General features: G+C 37.3%; 1 protein-coding gene across 1 annotated transcript in view; it reads right to left on the bottom strand.

Moving 5' to 3' along the window:
* PARD3B (par-3 family cell polarity regulator beta) overlaps window positions 1-14342 on the bottom strand; it is a 1081037-nt gene that overhangs the window by 952509 nt on the left and 114186 nt on the right. The window lies entirely within an intron of this gene.

Genomic DNA, 14342 nt, shown 5'->3' with positions numbered 1-14342 from the left:
CTCGATCACAGAAGAGATTAAGACACAGAAAGGAGAATTTTAATTTATTGCAGAAGAGGTACTGGTGGCCATGTTTATAAAATAAGTTAACTTTAATAAACTAACTCTAAGACAAACATAAAGACCTCATCAACTTTACTACAACCACCTACCTCCTCCCACCCCCCACCCCCCACCCACACTGTTTATAAAACTTCTTTTCAGTGTGGCAGTAATAGGAATAGTAAGGGATTATTTGCCTCTGATCTTCAAAAAGGATTGGGGATAATACTACCTGCTACTGTTAGCTGTGTTTCTCTAACAACTTCATTCCTCCAGAATGCTGCAGATGGATCACAGGTACAGCTAAAAAGAAGACAGAGAATGCAGAGAAGAAAGTAGGAAGAGCTAACCTCAAGTATCCCCTACTTAGAGAGAAATTTTTCGACCTAACTAACACTGGTTCCCTGGCAGTATCATAAATTATCAAAATCATATGTTATCCTTATTTTATTCAATTATTTGTTAATTTTATGGCTTAGTCTGCCCCAACTAGAACATAAGCACCATGATTCAGAAACCTCATTTATCTTACTCACTTCCATATCCCCAGCACCTAAAACTACTTCTGACATTCATTATGCATTTGTCATACAAATGAAGACAATGAGAAACAGAAAGGAGTAAGAAAGTAGTGGGAGGGGCTCAGGGTATAACAGAGAAAGCCATTTTATTGATACTGAATAAAAGCTCAAATCTTGAGACCTAGATCTTTTGATATAGACAAGGGCAGCATGGGAGAAGCAGAAACACTGTAGACTGCAGGTCAATGGCAGTCCTTTCTGCAACATGTGTTGAGTTCTTGCAACGTCTAAGAAAAAAATAAGAGAATAAAAATCCAGCCCTTGGAAGGAATAAAGCTTAAATTTTAGTGAAGGGAGAAGACAATAATTAACAAACAAAACACATACGTGAATTAATGATATGTTAGTAAGTGATAAGCAATTTGAGAGATAAAATAGAGTAGGACGAGGAGGATGGGGAGTACAGGCAGTTTGTATTTTTAAATAAGGGGTCAGGCCAGGCCTCCATGAAAAAGTGGCATTTGAGCACAGACTTGAGGCAAGTCAGTGGCAGCCTGGAGGTGGGGAGCCAGGTCTTCTAACAAATGGCTGTGCCCCTGGGCAAGTCTCATTGCAGTCATTTGTAAAATAAGTCAAAGTTCAGAAAAGCAACCCTTATATGAGAGTGGGAAAACTAGTTCACTTGTCAGGTTGAATAAACTTGGTGGAGATGCAAAAACACCAAGTGGTAGTAACCACCTGTCTACCCTTGCCAAGAGTATCTTGCACCACACTGAGTAAATTTTTTATTCCACTCTACAAAATCAAATAAAATTCTACTAGTTTTTACATCATCATTAAATAAGTTTAAAGGTACCTTTTCTTTTAAATGAAAATACTTCTAGAAAGGAAGAAGGGACTTACATGTTATTTGCATCTCAGATTTTTTTTTCCAAACTGCTGATGTACAGCACAACAGGATTGGCTGGGCATGTGCCACATAAATAGGATAATTCAGCCTACTCCCCAAAATGCTTAATGGAAAAAGTATGAGCTTTAAAGTAAGACTAGGCTGAAATTCAAAATCTACCACTCATAAATGGGAACAATATCCTCTACCTTCATTGGATTGTGAGAAATTCATTCACATACATTCACGTATATGGGCATACATATACATACATATATTTTCTTTCTTGGCACCAGACTCTTACATTCCAAAGGCAGAGCCATTTCTGATGTGTATGCCACTGTAATCCCAGCATCTGACACTGCACTCTTCTTATAATAGATGTGCAATAAACAGCGCCTGTGATTATTACTACTCTGCATAATTCCTCAAAACTAGAAGCTAATGAGCAGGTAGGAGGGAAAAGAGACCCTCTGGGCTTGGGAAAGAATAAAGTCAGCAGGAAGTGAGCAAAAGGCCCAGAAAGAGAAGCACCAGAATGGTAGGCAAGTTTTTCACACGTCAAAAATTTGGGAAGAAACAGTCTTCCCAATTTTTTTCCTATGCCTGTGATCAAAATGTAGTCTGTAGGCTAATGCATTCCATGAAACTGTTAGTTTTTCATCTGCAACAAAAATACAAAAATTGGGAGTAAGCATTTTTAAAAATTTATAGCAATTTGTTATTGCTATATTCATGCACATGATTTTGTATTTTATAAAAGTATCTGTTTGCCATAGATGAACAAACAAAACAATCTGGTCCTCTATCACAAACAGTTTGAGAATTTCTGGATACACTGGCCATCTGCCCTTCATGTCCAGTGCCTTAGCTAAGATTCATAATTAATTGACACATTCATTGACATTAATCAAAAGGTTGACATATGAAAAGCCTGTGCAGACGATACACATTTTCATTTAAACATTCTTTACATGGGAAAAGGCAAGCCAAACTCCAAAAACAATTAGCTAAAACTTTTTAGAAAATAGCCTGCTAACAAAAGCTAACAGCTTCCCTTGGGTGTAACACCTTGCCTACTTCAGGAATGCGAATGAGAAGGTAGATGAAGACACGAAAAATGATATAGTATTGCCTATACCATTATTACACTACTAAGTTATAAATACAGTGGGAGGGAAGCCCCAAGCAGGAATGCCAATTGTGTAAGAAGCAAACAACAACAACAATATTAAGCTCAAAATTCACCTTATAAAGAAAGATGCTTAAAATTATAGAAAAATAATCAAAATGTTGAGGAAAAGTTTTCCGAGGATTATATCACACTGTCAGTTGCACACATGCACATACATATTTGAATATATTCGTTCATGCATACATATTAATATAACCCCAAAGCTGAGATGACTGTGGGTCTTTTTTTTTAGCTGGTAAAAGAAAATAAGTTTCATCTTTATTGCAGATACAGAAATATTTTAATTTTAAAAATTATCAGCTAACACACATCCACAGTTACAGTCATTGCGACTATCTCATTCCTTCTCTGAAAATCATCCCCAAACAAGGAAATTAAGAAACAAAACCATAAACTCTATCTTCATGGAAGTAGCAGATATCTGTAACTCAAATCACGACATGCAGACAGAAAAAGGATAGACAAAGAAGTAATGACTTCTCAGAGGGGAAGAAGGTCAAATCCAAGCTCCTGCCAATGAAGAGAGCTAGCATGAAACACAAACCTATCTACCTCGACAGGGTCTGGAGACCCCAGGTATCATGAAAAGTAGACGAAGGTGGGGGCTGAAAATGGTGAACAAAAGCTGCCTGACAAATTCTTTAAGGAAGGATAAAACTCCTAGGTAGGTGCCCCCCACGATCTCACTCATCGAGAGGCAAGAGATATAATCTCTGGAGAAACTGAAAAAGAGCAAGATCCAGACTCCAAGACATCAGGCACAGAGAAGGGCTGAATGTAAAAGGCTACAGACTAAAGACTGGGGGTCACATGCCAACCTTGCTACTCCATCCAACCCCAGCAAGGTAAAAACCAGGCTTACACTCGACCCTCCTCCCAGTCACTCCTGACAGGTGATTAGACGAATGTGCTCCACCAAAATGAGGGACCCAGGGAACAGAGGACCCAACACACAAGAGATGGGAAGGGAATTCTCAGATAAATAGTGACAGCAATTAACATAACCATGCAAGGGCTTAGAGAAAAACCAACCCTGATGTGATCAGGACAATGAAGGGCTCCAGGAGCAATGTTACTAGGAAAAAGTCCAAAATCAATAGATTTTTGATGGTTTTAACTCAGTGGAAGATTGCAGTAAGAGACATTTTACATAACTATTAAAAAGAATGGAAAGAAAGCATGCGATTCAATGAAAACTAAGCAAATAAAGTCATTAACTCCAGTAAAACCAAAAGTTTGCACGAGACAAAAGGCAACCATTGTTATGGGCTCAAAAGTAACAATAGCTGCATTCTCATAATAGTAAAAACACTGAATACGCATTTAACCAAATAGCATAACAATAATTTTAGGAAACAAGGAGAAAAAAAGTTATAGCTTGAGTTATAGCTATAAAATAGCTAGTATTTTCAACTACCTTAATCAGATGTAAACAGAAAATGTCTAAAATTGATGAACCAAGGAATAGCAGTAAATTCATATTTAGACATAAAAGCACACTGGTATCCCTTGATTCATACATTATTAGAATTATGGAGAAAAACAGAAAAAACCTGTGGGGTTTAGAGTCAAGGGTCTGGAGTGACTGCTTCTTAGAAGTGGTTTGGGCAGCAGGGGGCCAATGGACCACTGTTTTTGTCATGGGCCTTTTAGCACTATTTGACCCTATAAATGAATTGGCAAACTGTGACCCATGGGCCAAATCCTACCTATCACTGCTTTTGTAAATAAACGTATAAGGGAACACAGCCAAACTCAGAGTTGAGCAGCTGCAACAGAGGTCATGTGGCTTGCAAAGGCTAAAATATTTACTTCCTAGATCTTTACAGATAACTTTGCCAACTCTTCTTTAAACCATGTGTAAGCATTACTTTGATTTAAAAAAATTGAATGGTACAGAAGAGTGGCCCAGTTCTGTATTCTCCAGAGGCAACTCTTTTAGATCTTTTAGTCTTTTTGAATTTTAACACCTTTTCTCTAAATAATAAGCATTTCGGACTGTCCCAACTGTTCAACTTCAGAAATCATCTTTTGACTTTCTGAAATCATTCATGGGGACTTAGTGAATTTAGAGTCCCCCAACTTTTCCATCCTTTCCATTAATAGTTATTCAAATATTTTTATTCCCTTTAGTGGTTACCTTTATCTTTAGTGAATGACTATGTTTATTGTCCTCTAAAACAGCATCTCTTCATTCCTCGGAGTAAAAGAGGACTTGGCAGCCCTTACTCTTTTCCTCACCTTCCACCCTTTCCCTTCCCATTTCTGTCGGCTCTACCTTTACTTTTATGCTGCTGAAGTTGCAAATATTTACATTCTTTTCTGTAATGATAACCATACTTTCTCTATAATTTGATTCCAAAAGTTGAAAACCAATAGACAGTATGGACATTTATTGCAACCAAGGAAATAGTGTTCCCTGATAAACCAAATAGGAAATGACTATTTGTCATTCCTAACACTGCCAATGTCATAACTACTACACCATTCAAACAAGAATGTTCAAACATATTCTCCTTTTTACAGCTCAAAAGCATGTTGGGTTACTGTTATGCAAGTTAAAAGAGGTGACCTCAATATCAAAAATATACAGTGAGTTATGCCAAAATGTACTTATATAATAATTATATATTGATAAAAGTGGATATAATCACATTCAATAGCAAAACAAATTATCCAATTTTGTATAGGTAAAAAAACTACTCCTTATGAAAGTAAACATGGTTGCCCTTGATCATATAAAGTAAAAATAGGCTAACTCTTCTAGGAAAAATTATAAATGCCTGGTATCTAGAATGTAAGAAGCAACACATTCATATCACCAAACTGAAATAAAGAAGGGTTCTACTGGTTTCCTATTTCTCTAGTTACAAATTACCTGCCAACTTAGTGGATTGCAATAACACAGATTTATTATCTTCTAATTCTGCAGGCCCAAAGTCAGGTGTGGATCTTACTAGGTGAACATCAAGGTGTAAGTGGACCTGAATTCCTTTCTGGAGGCTCCAAGGGAGGATTCATTAACTTGCTTTTTCTACCTTCTGAAGAGGTTGCCCACATTCTTTAGCTCTTTGGTCCCTTCCAACTTCAAAACCATCAATGGCCAGTCAAGTCTGACCTTCTCTCCTGCTTCCCTCTTCCACAAATAAAGACCCCTGTGATTACACTGAGCCCACCAGGTTAATCTCTCTAGCTTAAAGTAAACTGACCAATCTTAATTTCATATGTTACCTTAATTTTCATTTGCCATGTAACATCACATATACAAATGTTCTAGGGACTAGGAAGTAGACATCTTTCAGATGGTGTTACTCTGCCAATCATAAGGACGGAATGTATTGTCTTTTTTTATGAAAAAGGTGTCTTAACAGCACTAAGAATATTCCAAATTAAATGTAAATAAAAATCAGTGTGCTAGAAGACTTACCTCAGAGATGTATTTGGAATGGAAAGGGTTATAAATTAAGCTGATGACCTAACTAAAAAACATATCTTCAGAAACTTTTAGCGTTAATTTAGAAGTCCAATCTTCAGGAAACGTTGAGTCAAATTCAACATTTGGGTCTCACATTCTGGAGAATCTTCCTCAAGGAAAGCATTAGTTTTTAAACAGTCCATGAGACAACAGAGGTATAAAACAGAGATGGAAAATCTAGAATTGAAATGAAATGTAAACTAACGGAGTCAATAAGAATTCAAAGTGAGCCAAACACATATTTCAATAATAACTTCTAATCTAAAGCACAGAAGCACTAATCAATCAGAACAGATGCCAGCTGGGTAAGGCCATTCACGTGTCACCAGCTGACTGCATCAGTCCATCCACTGACCTTTAGAGCTATGCTCACCACGGGGAGAATATTTCCAAACCAACTCTCTCCTCTCTCTCCTGCTTATTCAGCCCTTTCAGATTGGGGAAATGATTAGAATGCCTCCGCAGTAAATAAGACTTCATAGACTTGAAAGAAGGCTTTTTATTTATTTATACCTCCTTCCACAACAGAAATGGAGATTTATTATCAAATGATCCCCTGCTTTCTTCTGTCCACACAAGAATCACCAAAGTTTTAACTCTCTTTATATATATACCTCATTAGGCATACTTTTTCTTATTTGTCTTTGAAATCTTTACAAGTCTTTCACATGCTAAAAGGCAGAGTCCAAAAATTTATATGGCTTGTTAACAAACCCTGATTTAAACCAAACTGTTATTTAGTGTGACTACATGAAAGGCACAGCATAAGGCATGGTGGGAATATAAAGATTCTATGAAAGCGCTGCCTTTTTTCACTATGTGTGACTGCCTTTTTCACTATTTGTGACTCCCCCATGGAAGGCAGAGGCTCTCACACACACAGGCACACACACACGCACACAAAAAATTAAACTAGAAGAGAGTCCACTATAAGATCTGTAACGAAGAAGAAAGCATGAGTGACAGAATGGGAAGGTGGAAAATGTGAGTCAAGTTCAGTATTTGCCTTAATTGAATGTGAGATGCCTCCAAGTGATCCAGGTAAACAAGTCTAACAGGCAGCTAAAAATCTGGGACTGGAACTCAGAAGAGAGGTCAGACCTAGGACATACACATTGGTAAGTTATATGCATGGAGGTAATATTAGGAGTCAAGGAAAACACATGTTATCTGAGGAATTTGAGGTAAAAGAAAATATTTAAGGTAAAAAAAATGAGTTAAAAAAACAAATATTTGAGCATTTGTCAACATCATGTATTGGGTGACTTCTATGCAGAGGCACTGAGCTTGCCGCAGTTATAGTAATGAACAAGGGAACACGGTCCCTGCTTTTATGAAGATTCCAGCCTAGTGATCCGTAATCAAAGAGAAATATCCCCAGTAATTTTAAGACCACTCCTAATTTTTATAACACCCATGATTAAGTCTTTCTGCCATTCTCTTGCCTTACCATGGCCTACTCAGCATTTCCTCATCCTCTCTCCCAGACGGGTATCCGGACATAAGCTGTCTCCCTTATATTCACACCATTCAATGCATATGCCCAGTTCTCAGTTTCCTTTGTCAATCAGCATCTTCTGCTCAGCCTTTATATCCAAATCCCTCAATGTTCACTCAGTCCTAGATATATGACTCTACTTTTCCATATCTCTGTTTTCTCTCCAGTAAGCTCATCCACCGCCAGGACTTTGACCTGGATGGCTCCCAAACACATTTCTACCATGACTTATTACTGAGGGCTCCAACCTTACATCTCAACACAGATGCCTAAACCTACATGCCCAAAACTGAGTGCATGGCATTCTACACCCTAGGTATTTTTTTTCCTAACAAATGGTGATAGTTTCCCACTTGTGTGAGCCAAAATTCTAGGATTCATCTATACCCTTTCTCTATAACCCCCCATAGGATATCCATCGACAAATTCTATTGACTTTATCTTCTAAATCTATCTCAAGCTGTTCACTTTCCTTCACTGTTACAACTACTCTCTGGGCCAAGTTAACCATCATCTCTTGCTTTCACTACAGCAATAGCCACCTATTGGTTTCTCTACATCGACTCACTTTTCTCCAAATATTCCATGCCCTTCCTATAGTCACATATTTGGAGTCCTACTACTGCTTTAATCCAAAAAGCCCTTCTCCTTTGCCTGAAATTACCTTTTATTTTTCCCTCTCTAGTTTAATATTAGAGAGTATCTCTCTAGGTCCAACCTTCATGACTCTTCATCTCACATATGAATCCTTCCCCAGTTCTCCAATTAGAATTAATTTATTATTCCATCACACCCACCATTACCTTGTTCACATTTTGCTTACATCTATTATTTCATTTTGCCTCTATGGACTAGTTGCTTATTTGTTTCTTTCTCAAGAGCAGGGGCAATGTCTTCATCAACTTAAAATGCTTTACTCCCCCACTTGAGAGCCCAATCCAGCATTATAAAGATAGCTTGGGCTCCACAGGCAGTCAAGTCCATTACTACTGGTGACTGCCGCATGGAAAAGAACATCATATTCAGACGAAGAATGGTTAGTACCAGAGTAAGTTCAAGAAGGAAAATTCATACCAGTAGGCATCAGGCAACCTCACTCATCATTCCATAAATAGTTACTGAACAGCTTTATACTCTGTGAGAGGACAATGTCACAGTCACAAACTCTTTAAAGTTTGCCATATCACATATACAGCCCAAGATATTCCTTGGAGCCCTCTAAAACTTGGTAAGAAGTACACTAATCGATGCCTATGTTAGACCTTATTTATCCCACTAATTTCTAGTTTCTTGCAACCACAGCTTTCTTGTGAGAATACTTATAAAAATTACCAGTTAGAGGTCACAGACTGTGTCATCATAAAGGGCCTTTCTTCTAATTACTTCATTTTACAGATGAGGAAATTGAGACCCAGATTTTACACACTCCCTGAGGTCACAAAATTGGCCAATGGCAGAGCCAAGATCATAGCATGATTTCCCTGAGTCTTGGTCTAGTGAGTTGGGACTCAATGATCTGTGTAAAACAGAAGGGATCATAGGCGTGGATAACTGGAATGGCTGGAATTTTTCATCCACTGGCTGAGGAATGTGACTCACTCCCTCTAAAATAAGAAAATCTGCCATTGGGTGTGGGACCACAGCCCCGAACCAGATGCCACAGAAGAGCCACACCAGGAAGAGCATCCTTGTTCCTCTAGCAGAGCCCTTCTAGTCCTTTTAACAGGAGCCAAACAGCTTGAGGGTGGGTCATTCCCAGGCAGGGACCCCACCTATAATATGGTCAAAAGCTATAGCTTATTATTTGAGGCTATCTCAACACCTTTCACAACTATATGCATATATTCGAGTCATTTTCTAAACCCTAAAATGGGAATATCTTATATTTTCTAAAGACTTTGAAAAGCTGAGATGAAAGAAGACAAAAAAAAAAAAGAAAAACAAGAAAATCGTAGCCACAAACATCATTACCACACTGCAGTATTCTGAAGAGCCACTCCCCACCACATTCTTAACATTCCTGAATCAGTACAAACATTTTCTCTACAGTCTTCATGAGAGCAACGGATTTGCTAAAACTGAACCCAGAAAATATTTACATATGCCAAAGTTCCTATTAAATGCTAGGCTTTTAAACTAATGCCCAACAAAGATGGTAAAGAATGAGATGAAAGAAAAGGAGAGAGTGAGAAGACACTGATTATACCTCAAACTGTTTCCGGCTACCTCATCCTGTATGCATTCACTAATGAGCTCAGAAGAAAAATTCTGACTATTTCAGCTCTCTGACATTCACATAGCTTACAGAAAACTATTATCAGGAAATATAGCCAAAGAAATAAGTCCTGCTAATGAGTCCAAATTCTCAAAAGCTATTTGCCTATAAGTTCTTCAGAATAGATTTTACCAGAGCCAAAATGTGTTTAAAAGGAAATTTCCTTAAAACCCAGGATCCATTTTTAAGTGTGTAAATAAAAATATCCTTTTTATACAATGCAATGTCATTCACTATCATGTCAAAATGGAAAAAAAAAATCAGCCTTCAATATAGCAGGCCAATGACCAAAACATAACTAACTTTCAGAGAGGGTGGTAAGCATTTCGTTACGCCCCAGCTGGCAAAAATTTTATTTGCTTTATGTTACTTGCAGGCCACAACTTCTCCAGCTTATCTGGTGCATGCAAACACAATAGACACTCCCAGATGAAAATAATATATGTGTTTCTCCATTACTTGAAAAACAAAAAAGACTAGTATCTGAGAGCAAGCAATTGATGTTCTATTCCATATTCAATCTTATCACCCCAAATATTTTCTGCCTTGTCATCTATTTTTGAGACTTGAGTTAAGAATGAAGGTTCTCAGAATAAAACCTATCCACTGGCATTACTACCGAACGTATATGTAAGCTATTAGACAGTCATGGGGTTAGAACGTATCCAAGCCACAGTATTAGCCTCAGGTCATAAATCAAATAAAAATCCCATCCAATTAAGGGCCCTATTCTTTGAACAATATGAGTTTACTGTCATGTTTGGATATTGAAAAAAGAGGTTTTGCAATCTGTTTCTCATCTGCTGTCCATTACTCGTACACTTAAAAAATGTGTTTTACAACTTCAGCAAATGCACACATGCCAAAAACACCACTTTTTAACATCATGGGGGCATGAATTCACACTATAATAATGCAACCATATATGACAGCTGAAATCAGATCTGGTAAATGTCTAATTACCAAATTCATAAATTATGATTTTTAAAATAGTTATCTACCATGTCCACACAGTATGGTAGCTGCTATCTACAAAACGAGATTAATCTTCCCTACAACACTTACAGGTAAATACTAACACTCTCCCACAGACAAGAAAAATAAGGCTCAAAGAGGTAGCTCACTTCACAGAAGGTGGAAGAGCTGGTAAGAGGAGGAATCACACCTGGAGTTTATAAGCCCAGGTCCAATGCCGCATTTCAAATACTTCACCTCCTATCCATCTATCTTCAATACGATCTTTATATTTTAAAATCCAAGCCAACTAATAAGTGTCATCATTTCCTTTATCTGGTAAAAATCAGTACAATAGGTATGAGTTTAGGTTCCAGAAGTGTTTTGACTTTAATACTCACATTTCCCAATATGATTGTAAGTTCAGCAAATAACTTTAAGCATTGACACTGCAACTAAGGGATGGGGGTGATATTCTCACTGACATGGCACTGAAATTCAGTAGAAGGATGTGTCCATGCAGAGCTCAGGATACCTCATAGGGAACCTCAGGAAGCCGAGGCTAGCTCACATGAGAATGGCAGGGTGGGCAGCGATGGGCAAGATGGCATATTCGAGCCAGCTGTGGCCCAACAAGTAGGGCCAGCCTGGGGAAAACGGTAACCATGGTTACAGCTTGGATTAAGCTCATGTCTACATGTTCATCATGGTGAACTGGGATAAGGAATTACTAAAATGTGGCAAATGTAAAGATACCTATATGGTTAGTTTTGGTGTTTAGATAAGGGAGGAAAGGTAGCATAGCCCCACTTCTTGATGAAGTATAATGGGGTTACAGTATAAGCGTAAATCTGAAAATGCAAACCAGGGATTTGGAACATATGTAATATAACAGCAGTTTTTAAAGTTGGTCCACAGACTCTTGGGGGTCTCAAGTCCAAAAGGTCAAAGCTATTTCCATAATAATTCTATGATGTTATTGGCCTTTTTTACTGTGTTGCCATTTGGACTGATGGCAGGTCAAACTGCTGGTGTCTTAGCATGAATAATGGCAGAGGCACCCAACTGTATGAATAGTCATTTTGTTTTTTACCACTACCCACTAGCAGTTCAAAACATAAACAAAAGGCAGTTTCACTCAAGGTCTGTAACCAAGCAATAACAATTATAAATGTTATTAAACCTCAACCCTTGAACTTACGTGTCTTTAATATTCTATGTGACAAAATAGAAAGTACACATGAAGCACTTCTGATGTATGATGGTTCTGCAAAGAAAAAGAACTTGTGCGATTATGTTGCAAGCTGAACTACCTGCTGTTTTCATGGAACACCATTTTTTTTATTTGAATGAATGACTGATAGGCAAATGATGGCTTTCCAGACTGGTTATTTGGCAACGATTTTCTTGAAAATTATCCTAAAGTAAGCCCATCACTTCAATGAAAACTGATTGTATTTGTTGCCAATATTAAAATTCCAGCTTTCAAAGGAAAATTAGAATTTTTGCCAACTTGTATTTGCCACCATGAGCTTGACAGCTTCCCAGTACTGAAGAACCTTTCTGATAAGATCAGTGGTAATATTAATAAATGCAATGATTTTGATAACAAATAATAAAATGTGTCACTATTTGGAAGATCTGCATAGCTCAATCTACGAATATTTTCCAAGGGACAAATGTATGATGTTACAAAATCATGTGTGGGTAACAGTTCCATTCAAAATGCAAGATAGACCAGTGTATTTTACAGTACGGAATGTTCATTGATATTGTTTCATTTTCTCCCTTGTAAGAAACCCTTAAGAAACCACCATTTGTCAAGTTTTAGTACAGTATTAGAGAAGAATATCCAAAATTACATGAAAAGAGTATTAAAATGATCCTTTCTTTTCCAACTACATATTTGTATGAGGCCCAGTTTCTACATAAACCAAAATAGCATATCATAACAGATTGAATGCAGAAGGAGATATAAGAATCCAGCTGTCTTCCCTTAAATCAGACGCTAAAGAAATCTGTGAAAATGTAAAACAATACTTTTTTCAGTAAAGATTTTTGTTCTTAGAAGATAGTTATTTTCTCATTAAAATATATTATTTCATCAACATGTAATGGGTTTATTTTTAAATAAATTTGTTAAATAATTTAGAATCCCTTAGTTGTAATATCTAATCCAAAATATTGATAAATATAAGCCACATATACTTAAGCTCATTTGGGTTCTCAAGGAGTTAAGACAGCAAAGAGGTCCTGTGAACAAAAGTTTGAAAACCCCTGTAGCAGAGTACTGTATTCCAGATGGAGATGAGGAAATGGTTCCTGAATACTGTGGCTCCTTCTGCCTCTGGTCATGAGGTACTTGGTTTCAATATTAAATGTCTTGTTTAGATATTTTAAAGGGGAAAGTAAGTTGCATCTCGGGGACTCCAAGGCCTTCAACAGCAGCATCTTCTTGACACTTCTTCAGGTATTCTTATTCAGCAGGGAAACACAAGCAAAGGGGAAGGGAAAAACCATTAACACCAGGCTTGTGGATTCACACTAACATTTATTCACATTTACTGTGAATGTCACTGGGTAATCTTCCTGGGGACATTCTTCTGGGTTTGAGATGGGGAAAGAGGAAGGGTTATTACCTGTTCCTAACTTAACAAAAAGGTATAACGGAAAAGAAACTGAGGAATTGAGTGCTTCAAAAATGTCCCTGAATCTATCAGTTATTATTACTACAAGGAATCACTGCTCACTACTAGGCCTGACTTAAAAGGAGGCCTGACTTGTAGGGCAAGTCACTGGCAGTGCTCCCTGGGGAAAGCATCAGTACTCAACTGCTCATCCAGTACACAGGTATCCAGGCAGTGCGATGAAAGAAAATTTGGGTTTAAACTCAACTTGGGAATTAATGGCTTCATTTTTGGCATAACTCACAAAGCCACATTGAATGTTCTATAAAATTAATAGTTTAAAATTAAACTCACGTTAAGATCAACTAGATTTTCATAGCACCTTTCTTTAGGAATTAAAAACATCACACAATTGCTATTATTAGTAGCAATTAATGAGTTCTGTTCCTAAAAGGAAATGAAAAACAAAAAAATAATTTCACAGAGGGGGAAAAAATCGCCAAATAGGAAAAGTAGTAACTTCTTTAAAGGATCAAAATTTAGTATGGGAGTCACTTGAGAAATATACTTCTGTAACCTTTTGGAATCAAGATTAGTGCTTAACTAGATGTTGGCCTGGTCCACTAATGATTTATTATACATTATCTGAACTCCTTCCAGAGACAGTATTGACAGAACAGTATATTAGCATCTTTTTAAAAGATTATACATTTCTATGTCTTATATTTTCATAGGCCACCACACCCTGCAACTTAGCATATTCCCTGGCAAACTATAGGTACTCAATAAATAACTTCACTTGTTTTAAATGTTTAATAGCTGGGGCTGGAGTCGGGAGGACAATTTTCTTTAGGATACTTGGAAGT

This window comes from Nomascus leucogenys, chromosome 22a (genome assembly GCF_006542625.1).
Source record: "Nomascus leucogenys isolate Asia chromosome 22a, Asia_NLE_v1, whole genome shotgun sequence".
NCBI classification, from domain to species: Eukaryota; Metazoa; Chordata; class Mammalia; order Primates; family Hylobatidae; genus Nomascus; species Nomascus leucogenys.
This window is presented reverse-complemented; position numbering and strand designations above follow the sequence as displayed.